The sequence below is a fragment of the Tenebrio molitor genome, chromosome 8, assembly GCF_963966145.1.
Source record: "Tenebrio molitor chromosome 8, icTenMoli1.1, whole genome shotgun sequence".
NCBI classification, from domain to species: domain Eukaryota; kingdom Metazoa; phylum Arthropoda; class Insecta; order Coleoptera; family Tenebrionidae; genus Tenebrio; species Tenebrio molitor.
This window is the reverse complement of record NC_091053.1, coordinates 9853636-9873449: the sequence shown is the minus strand read 5'-3', so window position 1 is coordinate 9873449 and position 19814 is coordinate 9853636. Positions and strand designations below refer to the sequence as shown.

Genomic DNA, 19814 nt, shown 5'->3' with positions numbered 1-19814 from the left:
TGATTTTTCCGAAGACGAATATGAAAGCGAAACATCCCGATCAACCGCGGCATTGCAGCCCGGACAGTTACTCTGCGAGTTGGCCATAATCTAGCCAAAAATTTAATGCCCTGAAAATATAAAATAAAACGTAATCGCCGAAGTCACTCGCCTCCCTAATTAAACGGAGACGAGCGCGCGGAGCCAATAACCGCAGTCACTCGCCTCACCAAAAACCGAACCTTATCGCGCAAAAAGTTATCAGCTCTGTACAACGATAAAATACAATGATCGTTTAACGACCAAATTTAGGAAAAATATCAATCTTACAATTGAGAAAAATATATGGTATGGAAACCGGTAATCCAACGAACAGTTTGACACCAAACTCACCGCCACATCCAACGATAAAACCACTTGTAGCACGGAAAAGGAGCGCTCAATGTAAAACTATACTAGCAAGCATCAATGCATCAATACAAATTTGTTTTTTTTTATTTTTTTTTTATTGTTATTAAATATTAATATGAATAATAGGTTAATAAGTGATACTTATTTATTCAAGAATACTGGCTCCCTGGATAGGGATGTTCTGAGTTGGATCATTTGTCAGAGTGCGGACCATTTCAGCCCCCACATGAATTTTCCTTCTTAATTCTTCATTGTCGGCATCAATAAGAAGATTACGATCAATTGCATTGGTCAAATGGGTTTGGGCTACATTCCAATACTCAACAATTATCTTTGCATGTTTTACAAGGTCAGAGAGCTGCATGGAGTTCCCTACACCCTTGTAATTAGACATACTTGTTTGTCCAGATTGATTAGCTATGGCCGTTGCTACCTCTGCGAATCTAGCTAGCTTGCTCCTGTTAAATTCTTCCGTATTCCTGTTTTGATAAGCTAACTTTGCAAATGGGGCAAGATCTCGTAATTGTAACCATTTATTATAGGCATCTATCAGATAAGGAGTCTCCTTTGCCAGTTCATTCCATGTCAGTAATATGGGGTTCTGGATTACTATGTAGTTCAAGATGGTTAAGAATTGAGTCATCTCGGTCCCACTTAAAAATACAAGGCTTGTCTGACAACCTCTGACCCAGTCAGTAGAACTACGGGACTTCGCAGTATTGTAAACTTGGAAGAATACAAGACGTCTTAATTCAAATTTAGCATGTAGAGCATCATAACTGGAAGAAGCAAATTGCATACTTGGAGGTAGGCTCTGGTATGCTGCATTGTTACTATCTCCTCGTAGTGCAGCAGCGAAACCGTTCATTCTACGTGTGATCCAAACTGTATAATTAGCTGAGGTCAACTTTCTACTCATAAAGACCTATATTATACAATTCAATGCTATAGTTAAGGCTGAAGTGAGTGTTTCATAACGGGCAAGATCATTGAAATCAATATCATCAAAAGGAGGGGTATCCCTAGCCCATTCTATGAGATTTCTCTCAATGATTTCATATCCCATTCGTGTTAACATATCAACGATGCGTCTTTGAGAGTCAGGGAAAGATGAGATGAAGATGTTTACCCATGCGGTCAACGCTAAGTCAGGTGACATTTCTCTCTCTTCCTTTGCTAAGAGAAGAAGTAGTTTCCAATGATACAAATCGTCGTTGGGATTGACCGGAGATGATAATAGAGGGAAAGGAACAGGGGGCATCCTAGCGGGGGTCGGAACCACCGTTAACATGGCTGGATCAATTGTGGAGATGATAGCCCTTGTAGCTGAGGCATTTTCTCTGGCAGTTCCAATCATCTCCACTGTTTTAAAACGTGGGATGTGTGCTAATGGTTGATTTCTAGTCGCCATGATCTGAATAAATGATATAACACTTTAAATTCCTCAGTAATTAAGGATTGGCTAAAAATGAAAAGAGAAATATTTAGATCAGTTGATATAAGTTTTCCTTTCTCAGACTTCTGATAAGGATTTTATTCTCTGAAAAGAATTAGTTTTAAGAGAAGATCATATAGACTTGTGGTCTTTTTTCAATATGAAGGATGCAGGTATAATAAGTGAAACGACCCTTCCAAATGTTTCCCAAAAATATTGCAGGTAAACAAGAAGGTTAATTTCTTTTTATTATTTTAATAAAAATAAAAAAATATTATTTTTAACGCCTTATCTAAATGAATAAAAATTCGAATTGAGTTAATTTTAAAATATTAACAATGCAAAATTATAACTATTTGTTTAGTATTTGGCTGACTTCTTTGATGTCTAGGATCCACTAATTCTGGAAGAAAGTCCCAAAATAAAATGTTTCTAAGTGATTTTCCATTTCCAATTTTCCAATTTCATGCCAGAATCTATCGTCCCTTTTAATTATGCAATACTTTAAATCAGAATTGATTTTCTCTTTCGTAGGAGTATATAAACAACGAAGTAACAAATATCATGATTGGTGATATTTGTGGTCCTTGTACCTAATTATAATAAGGATGCGATGTTTTTAATTTTATATGGTTTTCATGATCCATCGTTAAATAAATCAGTAATGTTATTTTTGATACCTTCTTCAATTGTTAATTCACGTGTGGAATATGGTCACTTTATTGCAAGAATTGCATCCGAATTTATTAATCCATCTCTTTGCTAAAAATGATTTATATTTATCAATAAACATGGCACAACTTTTAACATTCAACCCGTTAATGTGCTCCAATTTTTCTGTCGCTTTGTTTTGCACAGAATTTCGAATGGATGATTTTTCTGAATACAAAATTTCTTTTACCGTATTTGTAGTGTCAGTATTCGGAAATAATGGTTTATGGGATAACGGGAACGGCTTTGTTGGCCGTCGTCATGACCGTAACTTCTGCTCGAAGGACCCCCGGCAAATTGACTGACACCCGTCAAAATTTACAGAGTATACAACCCACATTCCTCGAAACTGGAATTTTATTTTACTCCACTGGAGCCTTAAACAAAATGGCTCCCAGCCTTTCGCTTGCTTACTCACGCCACTTCTGACGATTTTCTGCAAAGCACAGTTAGATGTTAAAAATAATCTAATTAATGAACAAAATACCGCGCAAGCGTAACTTTTACCAAAAGCATGCGCGAACTATTTAAAAGCTATTGATTTCTTATTTTCAACGAAAAACCAGACTTTCGTTCATTTACTGGTCGGTGTTCATTCTCAGGGCTGTTCACTCTATGAAAACTGAAAAGCGCATGGCCATTCCACTAACCAAGTGCGCATCCAGTCCTCCTCTATTTTGCTATTGCTTTTCTAACAAAGTTTATTGCTATTCCTATTTCTATTTCCTGATACGGAGTTCAGCAGCCATGTTTCATTTAAATTTCATTAGAGGGAGCTACTGTACGGTAACTTCATGACCAACTTCATTAAACTATGTAAAATTGCCGTCAAATTTGAAATTTTGTCAATCAAAAAACTCTGAAAATGCTCATTAAATGCATTATTTGTGGCAATTCTGAAAAACCTTTATTTCAATTTCCCAGCGACAGTGGAGTTAGAGCTAAATCGTTTGAGGTTCTTCGGGAAATTTGTGGTACTAGAAAAGAAATTCGTTAACATAGTTTAATGAAGTTGGTCATGTGATGGAGATGAATTGGCGATATCTAGTGAAATTTAGAATAACCACACATTTAAAAAGTTAAATATCAGGTTATATTATATGCCATTTCATTGTCAAGAACTGTCAGTTTATACTTTTATGACACAATGGCAGGAACATGAAAAATTAGAACCTCGAATTCTGTAATTCTTGCATCGTGTTACTCCGAAATGTAAATCAAGTTCCACGACGAAATTCCCATTCGGAGCGGTTTTGCTGTGATCTTTCATACTTGCTTGTGTAAAAACCTATTTAGAGGAAAGTTAGCGTCTTAAAACCTCGATTTCTGTAATTCTTGCATCGTTTTACTCCGGAATGTTCAAGTTCCACGACGAAATTCCGATTCGGCGTTAGTTTGCTGTGATTAGTCTATGGCTGTGATCCTTCACGCTTGCGTGCGTAAAAACGCATTTAGAGGAAAGTTAGCGTCTTAGAACCTCGAATTCTGTAATGCTTGCATCGTTTTACTCCGAAATGATCAAATTACACGACGAAAACGTATAAACTGACAGTTTTTGACAATGAAATAGCATATAACATAACCTGATATTTAACTTTTTAAATGTGTGGTTATTCTAAATTTCACTAGATATCGCCACTTCATCTCCATCATCATAGACAACACAGTAAACCTATAGAACGCAAACTCCCATTGTTTTTTGTGCCCCGACGCCATCTACTGGCTTGTGGTAGGTGCAAAATAAGACACAGCCAGCTGGATATCCTGGCTTTTTTTATTTATTTTAATTTTCAAAATAATTTATTTATGAAATTAAAAGATTACATTTATTTTGAAGTTTTTATTTTCAATTTTTTTCGATACATTTCCATTGCATTTTTATAAATTTTGATTTGGTGTTTCTTTTCCTCAATTGCGACAAACAGATTTATGGCGTCCTCACCTTCAAAATTTTGCTCTTTATTTTGACATCGAATTTTGCATGTAACGTTTTCGGTACACTGCAGCCCGTAGTTGCAGCCCGAATTTTGGATTAACATTCTGGCTTTTTATAATTTTGATTATGCTCAGCTTTTCTTATTTTCTTTTTGAAACTTTCACAAGAATTTATATCTTCATTACTACATAAAACAGGATTTACACAATTTACTTATAGCGTCTTCAGTAGAAATATCGTAGATCAGTAGATCGGATGAAAATTCTATAAAAAATAGTTTTCAGTTAAAATATAATTATCAATATTTTTTTACTATTACTGGAAGTAAGTCTGGACTGGAAAAGGAGGAAAGTTGTATCGAGGGTATCTACGGCCATATTCGTTCGTGCCGAAGTCTTTGCTGGTAAAATGAATTCCACACACAGTGTAGCTGTTATACCTACACTTTCATAGGCTCCAAAGTTGATAACTGCTTGTTACCCGTGTTTTTAATCCATTCCATAAAATGCCCAGGATATTTAATTGGATTTGAAAATCTATGGCGAGTTCCACATGGTTTAAATACCTTTGCACTCTGCAAATTCTCGTAACAGTAGATTTATTATTTATGACTTAAAATGTTAAAATATATATATTTTTTAAATTTTGGCATAAGTTTCCACGATTTTAATTTTTATAAAACGGCAGCGTCCCCTGACGGCTTGTGGTGGGTGCGTTTCCAAAAAAAACGATAAAATGCATAGGAGTTTGCGTTCTATAGGTTTACTGTGTTGTCTATGTCCATCATTGACTTGTCATTTGGTTTACTTTTTTTCGACATTTGGGATGGCCATAACATAGTTTAATGAAGTTGGTCATGGTAACTTCAAGGTTCTTTGTGTCGTGCGATTTTCTTATCGAATCAGCCCTTGTGATTAATTACTGGAAATTTTTTTCGATAATAAATCTACTCACTTTGGAGTGAACATCTTTTTAGCGTATTTATTTTTGTTTATTTGCTATTCGTAATCATACGATTTTTTAACCAATAAACGTCATTGTAAAACAATCTTAAAAAAATGCAACCGAATTATATTCGTCATTAAACGTTGAAATGCACAATAAAAACTCTACAGTTTTTCATTTGTCAGTCAACACCGTTTAAATAAAGGACAAAAACTAATGGTACTGTCCTCGTATATAGAACTGTCTGAAAATGTTGGAGATTAGATTTATGAGTTTATGACAGTGGTCAGGTCCCTTTGTCGAAATATGAATTGGTGATTATTTCCTTGCAGAGGGTCGACCCGATTCTTTTGCAGGCGGCTGTACCTGCTTAGCGGAAACATTACCCCAACGTCTAAAGTGCGTCTATCGATATTTTAAAACGACCTTTTGCTTCCTTCAGTGGTTTATTGCCGGCTAACAAAGATTGTCGTAAAAGTAGTGAGTAACCGATCCTCAATAATCCGCAGGTACCATCGAGAGTTTTTGTTACAGGGTAGGTAAATAATCCCCTAGTAATGAGATCATCATAAACGACGCAAAATGTTAACTAGTGTTTAAAAAGTCATTTCAAAATATCGATAGACCCACTTTAGCGGCTGCAGTTTATGGGGGAAGACATAATATGCCAACGTTATTGTCCTTAGCTTTTAACATAACATTGAGATTTTTAGTATGCGACAAGTGCCTGTCTAAAATTAACAAAGCAGGATCTTCCGGTGACGGTTTTGTAAAATTTAAAAAGCGATTAAACCATTCTTCAAATAAACCTAATTTCATCCAGCCAGTTTCATTACACGCAAAAATAGTGGCTTCTTTTAGTTTTCTATTAAAAATTAGCATTGGAGGTAGGAAAACTCCTCCAGCTGATATACAAATTACAGCAGTTGTTGTAACTCCCCTTTCTGCTGAAGTTACATTAGCAACTTGTTTTCGCCCTCTCTTTGCAAAAATTTTAGAATTTCTTCCAGGAACAGTAGACAGGGAAGTTTCGTCTATGTTAAAAATTCTATGAGGCGGAAAAGTGTATTTTTCTAAAACACCCCTCAGTAGATTAAAAAAATTTGACACTACGGTTTTATTGAAGCCTCTTGCACGTATCGCCGAGGTTGCTTTTGGTGTTCGTAGTGTAATTTGTGGATGCCTTTTCCGGAATCCTTGTAGCCAATCAACCCCTGCAATTTGCTTCGTTTGAGAAAATTTGTGAGCAATATTATTTTTTTCTGCCAACTGGAGTGCTATTCGTCTAAGATATATCGTAGTAAGACCATACATTCTTGTTCCTAAGTCTAGGACATGTTGTATAAGTTCGTTTTTGAAAATCTCGGGGGATCATTTGACCTCGTGGAATCATTATATCCCAGTCTCCCCTAATTTTTTTGTTAAATACGTAAATTTTCGATCTGCCATCAAAGTGTACAATCCTTGATGCATCCTACTGGACAAATGTCCGAAGAAGCTCAAGAGTTGTGAAATAAGAATATTACAAGATTCCGCGAAGATTTTACAAGAAAATGTGATCGCAAAAAAAAGCATCGAAGTGGTTTTCCGTAGATTATTAATATCATGGGATCCAATCATTTCTACTTCCTGCGAAAAACTTACAATAATCGTCCCTACACACAACAGAGCTGCTAGAGTGGTAGACTCACTTTTAATTGCAGCAGCATGCTCTCATTTCGATGTACGAGTAAATGTTGATAGTGATGATGACAATGATGCATACGATCCATACTAAAATTGACCTGTCCAAAGATTTTTTTGAAAAAAAAATTGTTTAATTTTTAAGGAATTTATTCCATACTTTTGCCGCTCACTGTATACACATTTTCACAGAAATTGATAAATTTCTTCGTATTATGGCCAGCTTTTCGGCGTTTCTTTCAGCCCACTGTGCGGCGCACGGCCGATTTAGCAAGTCAAAACTACAAGAAATCAGTGTATCTCTCTGAAATCGAGTGCTATGAGATTTTAGGGGTCGCTGATTACGAATTTGATGTCAGTTTCATGAAATTCAAGATGGCGGACACAAAATGGCGGACCTTTTTTGAAAAAAATTAAGAAAGGAGTATGAAAGTTTGGAATATCATGATTTCGGGGGTCGCTGATTTCGAATCTAATATCAGTTTCATCAAATTCAAAATGGGGGACCTTTTTTGAATAAAATCAAGATATAGATACAAAATGTTGGAATATTAGGTTATTAGGGTTGCTGATAATAATTAATTTAATACTGAATAAATAGAATTCACACTTTTTTATGAAAGTTATTTATTTTAATAAATACAAACCAAAGTTTAACTTAACATTTATATTTCTGTAGCTTCATACAATAATAATTATAGTAATTATATGTTAAAATCATAATCATCGTCGTCGCATGGCTCCGTATTTGTAATTTCAAACGCAATCGTGGTTATATCCGAATTTCCTACCGGAAGTAATAGGTTCATTGCTTCGGCAGGCAATGGTTTGCTATCTGTCAACTTCAGCTTTTCAAAATTTGAGATAATCGGATCCGAAAATCCGAAAATCCGATGGAAAACATTTTCGTGAAAAATGTTCGCGATACCGACGTATGTCTTTATTCCTTGCTTCTTCAGCATCCATGGATAATTGACCTATTGGTAATGGTGCCCTTTCTATGATTTTTGCCCCGTGAATTAAACACAATGTGTATCGATGTTGGTATGGGGTACCAGGAATACAGCTCTACGTATTTTTTGGCCATGTTTAAGCAATATATTTTAAAGTTTTCGATATTGACCGCAAAACCACACGACATAGGTTGCAAAATTACTTTGCAACTAAATACAGGGTGTTTGAAAATTGCTAGTACAAAAAAAAACTGTGGCATCTAGAAGCCCTAAGAAATCCAAAAAAACAAATTTTAATTTTTTTAAACAAAAGGGATAAAGTAACCCTATCCCAGCATATTTTACGCCTCAGGCGGGGCAATATTTTTTAAACCTTGGTAACCAAGCGTGATAATGAAGGACTATACAACAATATGAAAAATAAATATTTTTTTGCAAGATTTTGGCAACTAACAATGGTACTAACAATTTTAACCCAATTTTTAGTAATTTTTATCTCGAAAACTAGAGGACTTTTACAAAAAAAAATTTTTGCCTATGACCTTAACTCACCATCACCAATTACCGGTATTTTTTTGTACTAGCAATTTTCAAACACCCTGTATAAATTGTTCCTCAATGTTTAATATTTTTGATGTTAAAAATAGGTCGAAAAAAACGTCGAGCTGTATTTCCATGGTTTGTATTGCCAAACCCTTGTTTCGGAGCATCAATATTTAATCCTAGAGCTTTTTTAAATTCTTGTTGAATTTTCGATTTGCGAGCTGATACTTTTTTTTATCTTCATCTGACCGAGCCTGCCAATTACCATTGGGATTCTCATCTTCTTTATAAGCTAAATGCGACATCCACTCAATGAAACTTATCCACGCCTGCAAAGATGCTATTCCAAAATTCAAATTCTCGGGAATACAGGGTTTGTTACAAAGTATTTATCTAATCCCGTTGGATTAATGATACTTGTCTCACTAATGAGGTGAGATGGTAATGAGTTTCATTACCGCACTCAGTGGGATAAATGAGTTTTATTACCTCACTCAGTGGGAAAAGTAAATTTTTATCCCACTGAGTGCGGTAATGAAACTCAATTATTTCACTGGCGAAAATCAATAGATAAGATTTATTTTTTTAATTTGGGACGGTCTTAGATAAAATTTTGTACATAAAACGTGGGCTAAAACATATTACAGGGGCTAACGCCCTCGTCATCTGCAATCTTCACACTCGAGTCCTGTAATATTGCTTTTATCCCACTAATTATGTAAATAACTATTCCAGGTTGTTAAAATCTTTAGAGGTTAATTGACATACATAACATCTTTGGGCTGATTTTGTCTCTGTTGTTGCATTTCTGATCTTCCCGTCTATCATTGTCAAACATAACTGATAATGAACTTCAATATTTCTGTCTTATGAACCACTGAATTGGAGGAAGTAAGAGCGGAAATTTGTTTCTCTACGCATTCTTTTTCTGCAAGTGTCGAACGTGTGGATGAAGGCGTCGGATTGTTCCAAATAAAAATTTTTGTTTGTACAGCTCAGACGAAGAGCCATCGTACCCCCACTTGAAAAAGAATACAATATTTAACGTTACTGATTCATGCAATGATTTTCTGATATCAGTTTGTGCTGTGAGTAAACGAGATGTAGTAACCTGTGATTCAAAAAACCTGTCATCAAAGTGTGCCTTGAAAAAAATTACGTATGTCTGATTATTAGGTTGGAACTTTGTTTAGGGACCCTAGAACTATGAACGTATTCTTGAATCTTGAATCGGATCGTTGAAAAAAGAAGCAGAGTTCAATTTAAAAGGACTTTTTATGAAACAAATGTACTTCATTGATTTAATAGCATATTGTAGACCTAGGCGGGAAAGTGACATTTTTCCAGGCTGAAAGAAGAAATGTACTGGCGAGCTTTAGCGAGCCTGGACACTTCTTGAAGCCTGGAAAAATCACTTTGCCGCCAAGGTTTACACATTATTTTTATTCCTACACAACATGACTGCAATAATTTTTGTCTGTCAACAAACTGTCAACAATAACCATTTGATTTAATAACAAAACAAACAGTCCGAAACTAGGGAATACAATCCCGAACGTTTTTTGGAATCCCGGGATTTCGGGATTTGTCGCAGTTAATCCCGGGATCCCGGGATTCACCTAGAAATTTCGAAGGCAGTAATACATTTTAAAGATGATTTTTATTTAACTTTTTATTAGTTTTATTTGGTATTGGGCTTTTTAAACTCTTTAATCATAAAACATTAAACATACACACATACACTTCAATTGCTTCAACAAGTATTCAGTTGTATGTTGTATGTTGTATGCAATAGTTAACAACATTCATAGTAAACAAAACGGTATAGAATTAGTTAACTTATTAAATCTTTGGCATAAAAACAGCTATAAGACTAAGAATTAAACACAAACAAATATACTTAGAGAACAATAAAGAAACTAAACATTAAAAATGTATAAATTTTGGAATTATTTTAAATTTCTAAAATAGGAACGCAGAAATAATAATGCATTCAATGTATCATCTCCAAGTCTGGTCCGCAATTTATTCCCAATGTACGCAGCTGCAGAAAATGCACGCTCTGGTTCAATGCTAGTTGGAGGAATGGACATTAGATATTTGTACGCAAGTTCTAGGTGATATCCGCGAGTACCGGTCTCTAAAAGATTAATCTCTTTTTTAATGGTTTTCATTAAATCAGTCTTTCCATGGCTTCGTGTCTGAGGTTCTAAGTTTTGCATACTTCTCTTGATTTCAGCTTCAAGCTTTTCTTCCAATGTTAAACTGAGTTGGCCACTTTCTATTTCTTTATCTTCTTCCTCTTCTGCTTCCTCTTCTGCTTCTTCCTCTTCCTCGTCATCGTATTTGTTGGTGGTAGAAGCACTAACTCTTTGGATTAGCGATATTATTTGGCTTCGAATCATATTGTCATTAGGGTTAGAAAAAAAGTTTCTAATTTCAAGTGTAAGTCCTTCGTCATTTGTTCGAGGACTCTGCAGATAGTTTAAAACTCCAGATAACTCCATACGACGTCGTTGCTTTAAACGGTCTAATAAAGAGGTCTTCATTTTATTGGCGAGTATTATTTTTTTTTCATTCAATTGTTTAAAAAGAAATTTCAAAGCAGCGTCAGCTGTGCACAAATTGGCATCTCTACGGCCAAGTGCGTCTACCGTTAATTTGACTGGGACGAGTACATGAATTATCTCATTAATTAAATCAAAATCGGAATCTTCTAATCGTACTGGATGATTGAGATCTATTAAAGCCTTTTGAATGCTAGCTTTCAAAAGTGCAAAGCGTTCAAGCATAGTAAGCAGACTATTCCATCTTGTTTTGCAATCAAGCAGAAGAGAAAGTTCTTTCCCATGTTCTGATTTAACATATTTTTGAAATACGGTGTCATTTTTCGTCGGCGATCTTTTAAAATATAACACGACTTTGCGAACTTTTTTAATAACTTCATTAATATTCTGGTCATTTGTTAAATCTGGCACGTTTTGATCAGTTTCTATAATTAAACCCGACTCGTGACAATCTACATCTTCATCATTTTCATCAGCTTCATCATCGTCATCTAAGCTTGCAATAGCCGATTCATTTTTAGATTCATCTAAGTTCTTTTTATTATAAAGTACATCGCACACAGCTAAATGAATACCGTGGGCGAAGCAAACTTGGTGTTCCGCGGCAATTAGTTTACCTACTTTTAACATTATATTTGGTCCATCAGTTACAATAGCCACAACATCGGTTTCCAATGAAACATCAAACTGCTCAAGGCGTTCTTTTAATATGCGAATACAATTCTCAGCAGTCATTGATACATTAATGCGAATCAAGCCTAAGCTCCAAAATTTTTTCGCAACATGAATGTTAATATTCATGTATCGCTTATTAGACGTGGATGTCCATTCGTCAAAAGTTAAACTAAAACGCTCACCTGCCATTTTCAGCTGTTTTAATTCGGTTTTTACTTCATTTTTAATCTTCTGACAGTAATTCAACACACGACTTCGTATTGTCGACGCGGATTTCGGCAAATCCGAGTATCCTTTGGCCAAGAGTAATTTTCGTAAATCATTGGAAGTAACGAACACACTGAATGGCAAACCATCCAGTGCTGTAAAATAATCTGGTAACTTTCGTTTTGCTGGAGGTTTTATGTTTTCTTCTCCGCACTCTTGACTAGTAGAAGTAGATGGTTGGTTTTGTTTTATATGATGTTTAGTTGATAAATGTGTATGTAATCCTTTGGTTGATCCTCCTAAAGTCTTCAGCACAGATGAACATCGCTTGCATTGCGCGGATTTTCCATCTTTAGCCACTAAAAAATGGCTCCACACCGAAGAGGTATTTGCGTCTTTTTTATGTTTAATAAAAACACTGTCTCGAGACGACAGTTATTGGTATAGAAGCGTGTGCAATTTCAATGTACTGTAACAATACAATCGTATGAAAAACTGACAGTGGTGGTGGTAAATGTGTACTTACTTGGGCTTGGTACAAGTCTCCTTAATCTTGAACTTGCACACAACTATCACGTCACAATGATGGTAAAGTATCCAAGAAGTCTGACTAAACTAACACAGTGTCAGTACAGTGACAAGTTGAGAGTGTTGTTCACAGAACGTGTTGTTGAGACGGACAAATTCGTTTAAACTTGTAGGTATGTGCAAGCACACATAATGGTAGCACGGTAACAGGTACAGTCACGAACAAAATATTTCCTTTTATCCTTCATTAGCGTTTTAAAGTGTATAGCATTATATATTAAATGTACCAACACCATGTATTTGTGCCTATTTAATATCTATGCCAATCCCGAAAATCCCGGGATTAATGATCTCCAATCCCGGGATTTTTGGGACCAAATACTGGTCCGGGATCCCGGGATCCCGAATTTGTATTCCCTAAGTAGGCGGCAAGCCCAACCATAAATCATGCTTCAAGGAATTCTCTATTGTGAATTCCAGGGCGGACCTCAAAACAAGTACGTACCGACGAAATTATATTTTTTTTCAGACGACCACTGTGAAATATGGCACATTTCACCCGGTTTTTCCTTAGTGAAAATTTAAAATTGCAAACGATTTCAACACGAACACGAACGAACAGCCTAACCGTGTACAATGAAAAATTTGAGAAATCTGATTGGCCGACAGCTGTGTGTTTTTATATTCTACACGGGCCGATGATTAACGATGTCTATCTCCGCGCAACGGCATAATTATTTTGTCCGCAGCTCTGTCGAATAATATTTGAAGTTTGAAGGGATGCCGAATATTAGCGGTTTTTTTTTGTGGTCGTCGGAAAAATATCGTGTATACCACGTGTTGAAAATTCGATTTCACACTCGTTTGCTTAAGCCACGCGCCTACGGCTTGTGGCTCAATTCTGCAAACTCGTGTGAAATCTTTCATTTTCAACTCTTGATATACAATATACTATTACGAAATATACAATACTATTGCAAGTCATCTTCCTCTCTTTCCGAATCAAGCTCACTGTCAGTATCTAACGTAATAATAAAGTCTTTGATATTGGGTGACACATAATGATTTTCTACTTCAATAACGTGTCTTACACATTTAACATTTTGGACTTCATTTCTTATTAAATCCAACACTCCTGCACTTAAATTGGCCCATGTATTGTGTCTCCGCATTGTCCTCTTTAAGGTAGGTACTCTACTATGGTGGCAATTGCAAAACCGTGTGACCATTCCTTTCTGCACTTGCGTCTAACACATATTTCATCGAAATATTGGCACTTTGATTAATGACTTCAATTAACTCTTTCTTGGTTGCTTTTCCGACAGGAACTTCGATTTGGTTGGCACGCATGTAATTAAAAATATCTTCTTTTTTGTGTTCTGATTTGGTTTCTTCTATATTTATCTTGAATGATATCTTGCATTATCCATGACAATCACAGAATTACGTGGAACATTAGGCAATACGTGGTGCTGAAACCAAGTTTCGAAGAACGCGCCGTCCATTTCCTGGTGATAATCTGCGAAGGAATTGATGTGATGTTTTTCGCAGATAAAAGGAGTGCTCCAGGAATCCATCCATTTTCATTCCTCGCATGAAGAACAATAATTCTTTTTCCACGACTCGGGGGAATGTTTAAAACACAATTGCTAGAGCCATCCTTAATGCCTTTCGCAACGTCATGGGTGTCATACCACGTTTCATCTAAGAAAATGTTTGGTCTTTTTTTAGCATTATTTTCTTATTTGCTGAATGTATTCAACTCTAACACGCTTCAGGCGAGGACTCTCCATAATGGCAGCTCTTTGGTAGATAATTTTGTAAGAAAAACCAGTACTCCTCAAAAACAGCCTAAATGTGTCTATACCACATTTAACATCAAAGCCTCTTGTCTTTAAAAGGCTCTTGGTAGTTGTAGTCCAGTCAAATAAGGCGAGAAAAGGGGTAAACCTCGGAATGAAAGATAATAAGCTACAAACTTGTATAAATCTTTGTTTCGACATTTTATAAGTTGGCTCAAAAGTCTCATAGAATCTCGTGTACGCGAGTCAAGATATTGAAGGTCAAAGGTCGCAAAAATCGGTTTTTTGTAAATGTCTCGTTTTCCTTGCTCTAAATGACATTTAGAGTTATTACAAAAGTTGTAGAGCATAGAATTCTCTACAAATTTGGTCTTAAGGAATATTTGATGAATTTAACCGTTCTTGAGATAGAGCGCCAAGAGTGGGGAGCGTTAAGCCGTATGTATGTATGATGATAACGCTAGGTCAACTATGAACTCCAATACATTGTACGATTTATAAAGTTAATTACTTACTAAAAATATTATACTTAATTATGAAGAAACCTTAATTATTTACTAATTAATATAGGTATTATATTAATAGATACCTATGTATTATTCATAAAAATCAGACATCCTTTTAATAATATTTAGGTACTTAATTTATATTAATATTAAATAGGTACATTTTAATTATATTTTATATTATATTATGTATCATAATTATATTTTAAGTAGGAAAGAAATTAAGTATTTTTTCTTTGAAATTTGTAAACTCGGGAATACCTAGGTATATTACTATCAATTATTAAAATGTTTGAAAAACATTCCAATTTGGATCAATCACCTCAAGTATTTCAGCAAGAAAACTGTCCTCTAGAAACATTTTTGAAAATGGGGTACGTGTCTTTTTAGAAATGTATAATGCTCCAAAATCAGAATACAATATTGACAATTTTCGATATACGCAATTCATCAAATCAACAAGACTCAACAAACCGATGCAGTTATCATCTCTTCCACCTGCAAGTGTATTCAAACTTGGGTAGGGAATAATTTAGAACCCCAGGAATGGGGGTGGATATTGCAAAATGACATCCTGGAACCGACAAGAACATTATTACCACCAGCACCAGAAGAACTGCTCTATAGGATATTTTGCAATTGCAAGAAAGGTTGTGGTTCGAGTTGCGGATGTAGAAAATTAGGCTTGCAATGCTCCTCAGTTTGTGGTCAGTGTAATGGACAAGCATGCCTCAATGCTTCATCATATCCAGATGATCTTAAAGAAGATTGTGAATATGTCAGAATGTAACAAAAACGAGGATAATGATAATAAATTGGAAATTCAAGTGAACGACCAGAAGAGGAAGACGGTGACGAACAAGAGGAATATTAAGCTGCATGCTTGCTATTAATAATAAAAATAACAGAAAAAATCCCCCTCACATTTTAACTTGAATCGTAATAGATTTATGGTAAACTGTTGGTAAATAAAAAATATAATTAAAATGTAGTTAAACTATTTCATTGTAATATCTTATTATGTATTAATATAAATGAAGTAAATATTACTAAGCAGATTTACAAATAATATCATTAATATCTAGAAATATGATATATTAATTACTAAATATCTAAGGTTTCTTCATAATTATAATATTTTTAATAAATAATTAGCTTTACAACTCATAGTATGTAATGAAGCCTAGCGTTATCAGTATCACACATACGGGTAAACGCTCCCCACTCTTCGCGCTCTATCTCAAGAACCGTTAAATGTATAAAATATTGCTTAAGAACAAATTTGTAGAGAATTTCATGCTCTACAACTTTTCTTATAACTCTAAATGTCATTTAGAGCAAAGGAAACGAGATATTTACAAAAAACCGATTTTTGCAACCTTTGACCTTCAATATCTTGACTCGCGTACACGAGATTTTATGAGACTTTTGAGCCAACTTATAAAATGTCAAAACAAAGGTTTATACAAATTTGCAGCTTATTATCTTTCATTCCGAGGTTGAATCCCTATTTGACTGGACTATTGGAACTATATTTTTCTTGTACGACTCATAAATATACATAGCTCCTTCGTGTCCTTATCCGGTTCCGCCTTCGCATCGTACGGTAGTATGTATACATATTTTCTTTTGTTTTGCTTTTCACCCCTGCTAGTGATCGTCTCCGTCTTCCTGACCACGTATTCAATTTTGGCCTCATTATCCCTAGGAGTAATCAGTTCCTCTGCCTCCGTGTATCTCTCCAGTAGGATCTTAAGAATCCCCTTTTCGACGTCTCCGCCCGGATTTGCAAGTAGCCTTTTAGCCTTAAGCGCACCGGCAGCTATCAAAAGTCCAATTGACGCATATATCTCAGTTGTATTAGTATTTGTCCAAGTTTTTGGCTTATCAGGAAATTTTTCCAACTTTCATAACACTTCGTGGATTTTTGGTTGGTGAATTGTACTATGTACGAGTATCTACCATGGCTTCATCGATAAAATGCTTAAAGCTGCTGGCAGCGCCTGAACTTCGAAGCATCTGTTAGACCACCTGAGATTGATTTAAGAGCATTTTTATACTCTCTGACAGAAATCTGACAGGTTTGTAACACCAATACAATATCTAAAGCAAATTTTCAATAAAATTTTTTAAAAATGTTTTGGGTTAGTAGGTCGCGGTTGCATTTTTTAATAAATTACGAAGAAATTAAGTCTAAGATTTACATAATTATGAACGCGTAAGTTACAAAAAAGGTAAATCCTCCACTAAAGAAAAATACAACGCTTTACACAAGTTATTTTGAAATTTTTAAGCATTTTTAGTCTTGATTCGATAATTTTGTCACGAAGTGTATTTGACATGTATGTCTTTCGTATTTGCTTTGTAGACAAATTTCACATTCATTAATCATTTTATTAAGTTTTGTTTTCATGTCTGGCCAATAGACAGCTTGTTTCGAATTATTGTAAGTTTCTGTAACGCCATTGTGATTATTGTTGTGGTAATTATTGATTACTTCATTTTGTTGATCTGCTTTTTCTAGGTCTTTACATAAAATATTACATTTTGTTATTTGCAGTGTATTATCGAAAAGATGAGAAGATAATGTACGGAAAGTAGATTCAATTTCTTCTTCGGCAAAATAGATTCCATATAGTTGTTTTGGGTTTATTATTTCTTTAAGAGCATTTTTAAGGTTTTGAAGTTCATGACCTTTTCTTATCGTTATTACATGGTGATGTTTTTTGAATGGTCGTATGTAAGAGATATTAAATGAGTCACCTGTTTTAATGACTATTCTATTAGTGGAGTGGTTCGATGGTTTTTCAGAAATGGGCATACCAAATACAGGGTTTTCAGCGGCTGTATGTTGTGTATCATTAATAGAAATATGATCTCGCGCCTCTTTATCTGCTAAAATTTTGTCGGCTTCGTCAGGCGTTAAATGTTCATCATCATTGACTTGAAGTAATATTGATATAAAATCTAAGTTATCATCGTTCGTTGTTTCACGCATATTAATTTCGATTCTCGATAGAGCGTCGGCAACAGAATTTTCTTTACCCTTTTTGTATTTTATGGTATAATCAAATTCCTCAAGGCGCAATCGCCATTTCACCAATCTCGAATTGGGGTCTTTTAATGAAAACAGCCAAACTAAAGGTTTATGGTCAGTTTCAATTTCAAAGTGTTTGCCTTATATAGGTTTATTAACGGCAAACAATACCATGTAACAGTGGAGAACAAATAAAGAAAAAAAACCAAATACAATAACATAACAAAAACAATAGGTACTCGTGGCAACTCCCTAAACAGCGTTTCTTAAACTGATTTTAAAACTATTATATTTAATATTATAAAATTCAACAATATTAGAATGTAAATTAACATTCCTGCAGATTCTGGATAAAGGCGACCTTAACCCATAGTTGGTTCTATGATATAAGGAACAACTAACAGATGTACACTTCTGAAATTACATTGAGGCACATGAAGTAAAAATAAGCCTAAGATTGACGAACATGTAATTATATAATTAATTACTTTAAAAAAGAAGCATAAATCCAATTGAATGCGTCTGGATCTTAAAGTACTTAAACCAAAATAAGCCAATATATTATCATAGTTATTTCTATCAAAATGAATGTGACATTTATAGCAGGCAAATTTTATAAATTTTCTCTGAATTTTTTCAATTCTGTGAATAGCATTTTGATACAGCGGACACCATATTATAGTGTTGTGTTCCAAATTAGACCGTACAAGTGCATTAAATAGTAACACAAGAGCTCTCAGGTTGTCAAACGCACTACACTGACGAACCATGAAGCCTAACATTTTGTTTGAGTTCTTGACAATTTTTTCAATATGCGAGCAAAATGTCAGTTTACTATCGAGTATATTATTCCTAGGTCACTAATTTGGAACAAACATTCTAAAGGACTATTATGAATATGATAAGATGGAAGGGTAATAATTTTCTTTCTAAAGTAACGAATTACTTTGCACTTGGAGATATTAAGTTCTAGACCATTGGACTCACACCATGAAACCACTCGACACAAATCATCCTGAATTCGTACACAATCTTGTTCAGATCTAATGTTGTAAAAAAGTTTTACCGGTTTCAGTATAGTAAGCCTTGTTTACATTCACAAAAGTTGGATGGTAGGTGAGTCATAACTGTACTAGTAGAGTTATGCTGTAGGGTAATATTGCCATAGTGACATGTCAACAACAATCAACAAATGAAGACAATATCTAACTTTATTAATTTATTAATTCAAACAGACGGAACTAAAAACAAAAAACAATAATTACTTAAATAGACGGAACTCTGCCATAGTAAAAATGAACTGCACTTCATAGCATGGGGCATCGGGTAGTACCTACGTCCATAATGATGAGGGGCAGAGGGGCTATATTTCTTCGACTCTATAAACAAAAAGATAAATACGCTACGGAACGAACACTACGAGCACTTACCAGTTCATGAAAATACGCCAACATCACTCTCATTTACACTTGTAACCTTATTTAGATCCTGCCCTTGTTTCAGTGTCTCTACGATTTCAGATTAGTACCTCCTACCTTTCGATTTTTCCGGTATTAAGCTATTTAAAGCTTGTTCTTCTTCATTTAAGACGTTTTCCGGTAAAACACTATCATTCAAACTCATTTTGCGAAATGTCTGTTTGTATAAACAACCAAATGTAACTATGACACTCGAACATATCATCCAAACGCGATCAACTCAATCTATTTTAAGACGAGTGTTGGGATTTAATTGTTTTAAATTCTCTTCGGCTTATTCTGAAACCGGTAAACTATTGAACAAACCGCGGATGTTATGAATCATAACAACCTTAGATGTCTTAAAATCCTCGCTCTACGAGCTCGGATTTCAAACCGACATCTGCGGTAGTTATGATAGTCATAACATCGCTAGGTA

General features: G+C 34.9%; 2 long non-coding RNA genes across 4 annotated transcripts in view; one reads left to right on the top strand and one right to left on the bottom strand.

Annotated features, from left to right (window-relative positions):
* The window catches only part of LOC138137248 (uncharacterized), a 240020-nt gene that overhangs the window by 75296 nt on the left and 144910 nt on the right, over positions 1-19814 (top strand). The gene's annotated exons all lie outside the window — the stretch shown is intronic.
* LOC138137252 (uncharacterized) overlaps positions 19125-19814 on the bottom strand; it is a 256252-nt gene continuing 255562 nt past the window's right edge. Inside the window, exons 2-3 of one of the 2 annotated variants that reach the window (XR_011161662.1) lie at positions 19349-19553; positions 19125-19297 (exon numbers count right to left, since the gene is read on the bottom strand). This is a non-coding gene — a long non-coding RNA (uncharacterized lncRNA). Of the gene's footprint in view, positions 19298-19348; positions 19782-19814 lie in introns of those variants that run through there. The other variant, XR_011161661.1, reaches the window with a different exon arrangement.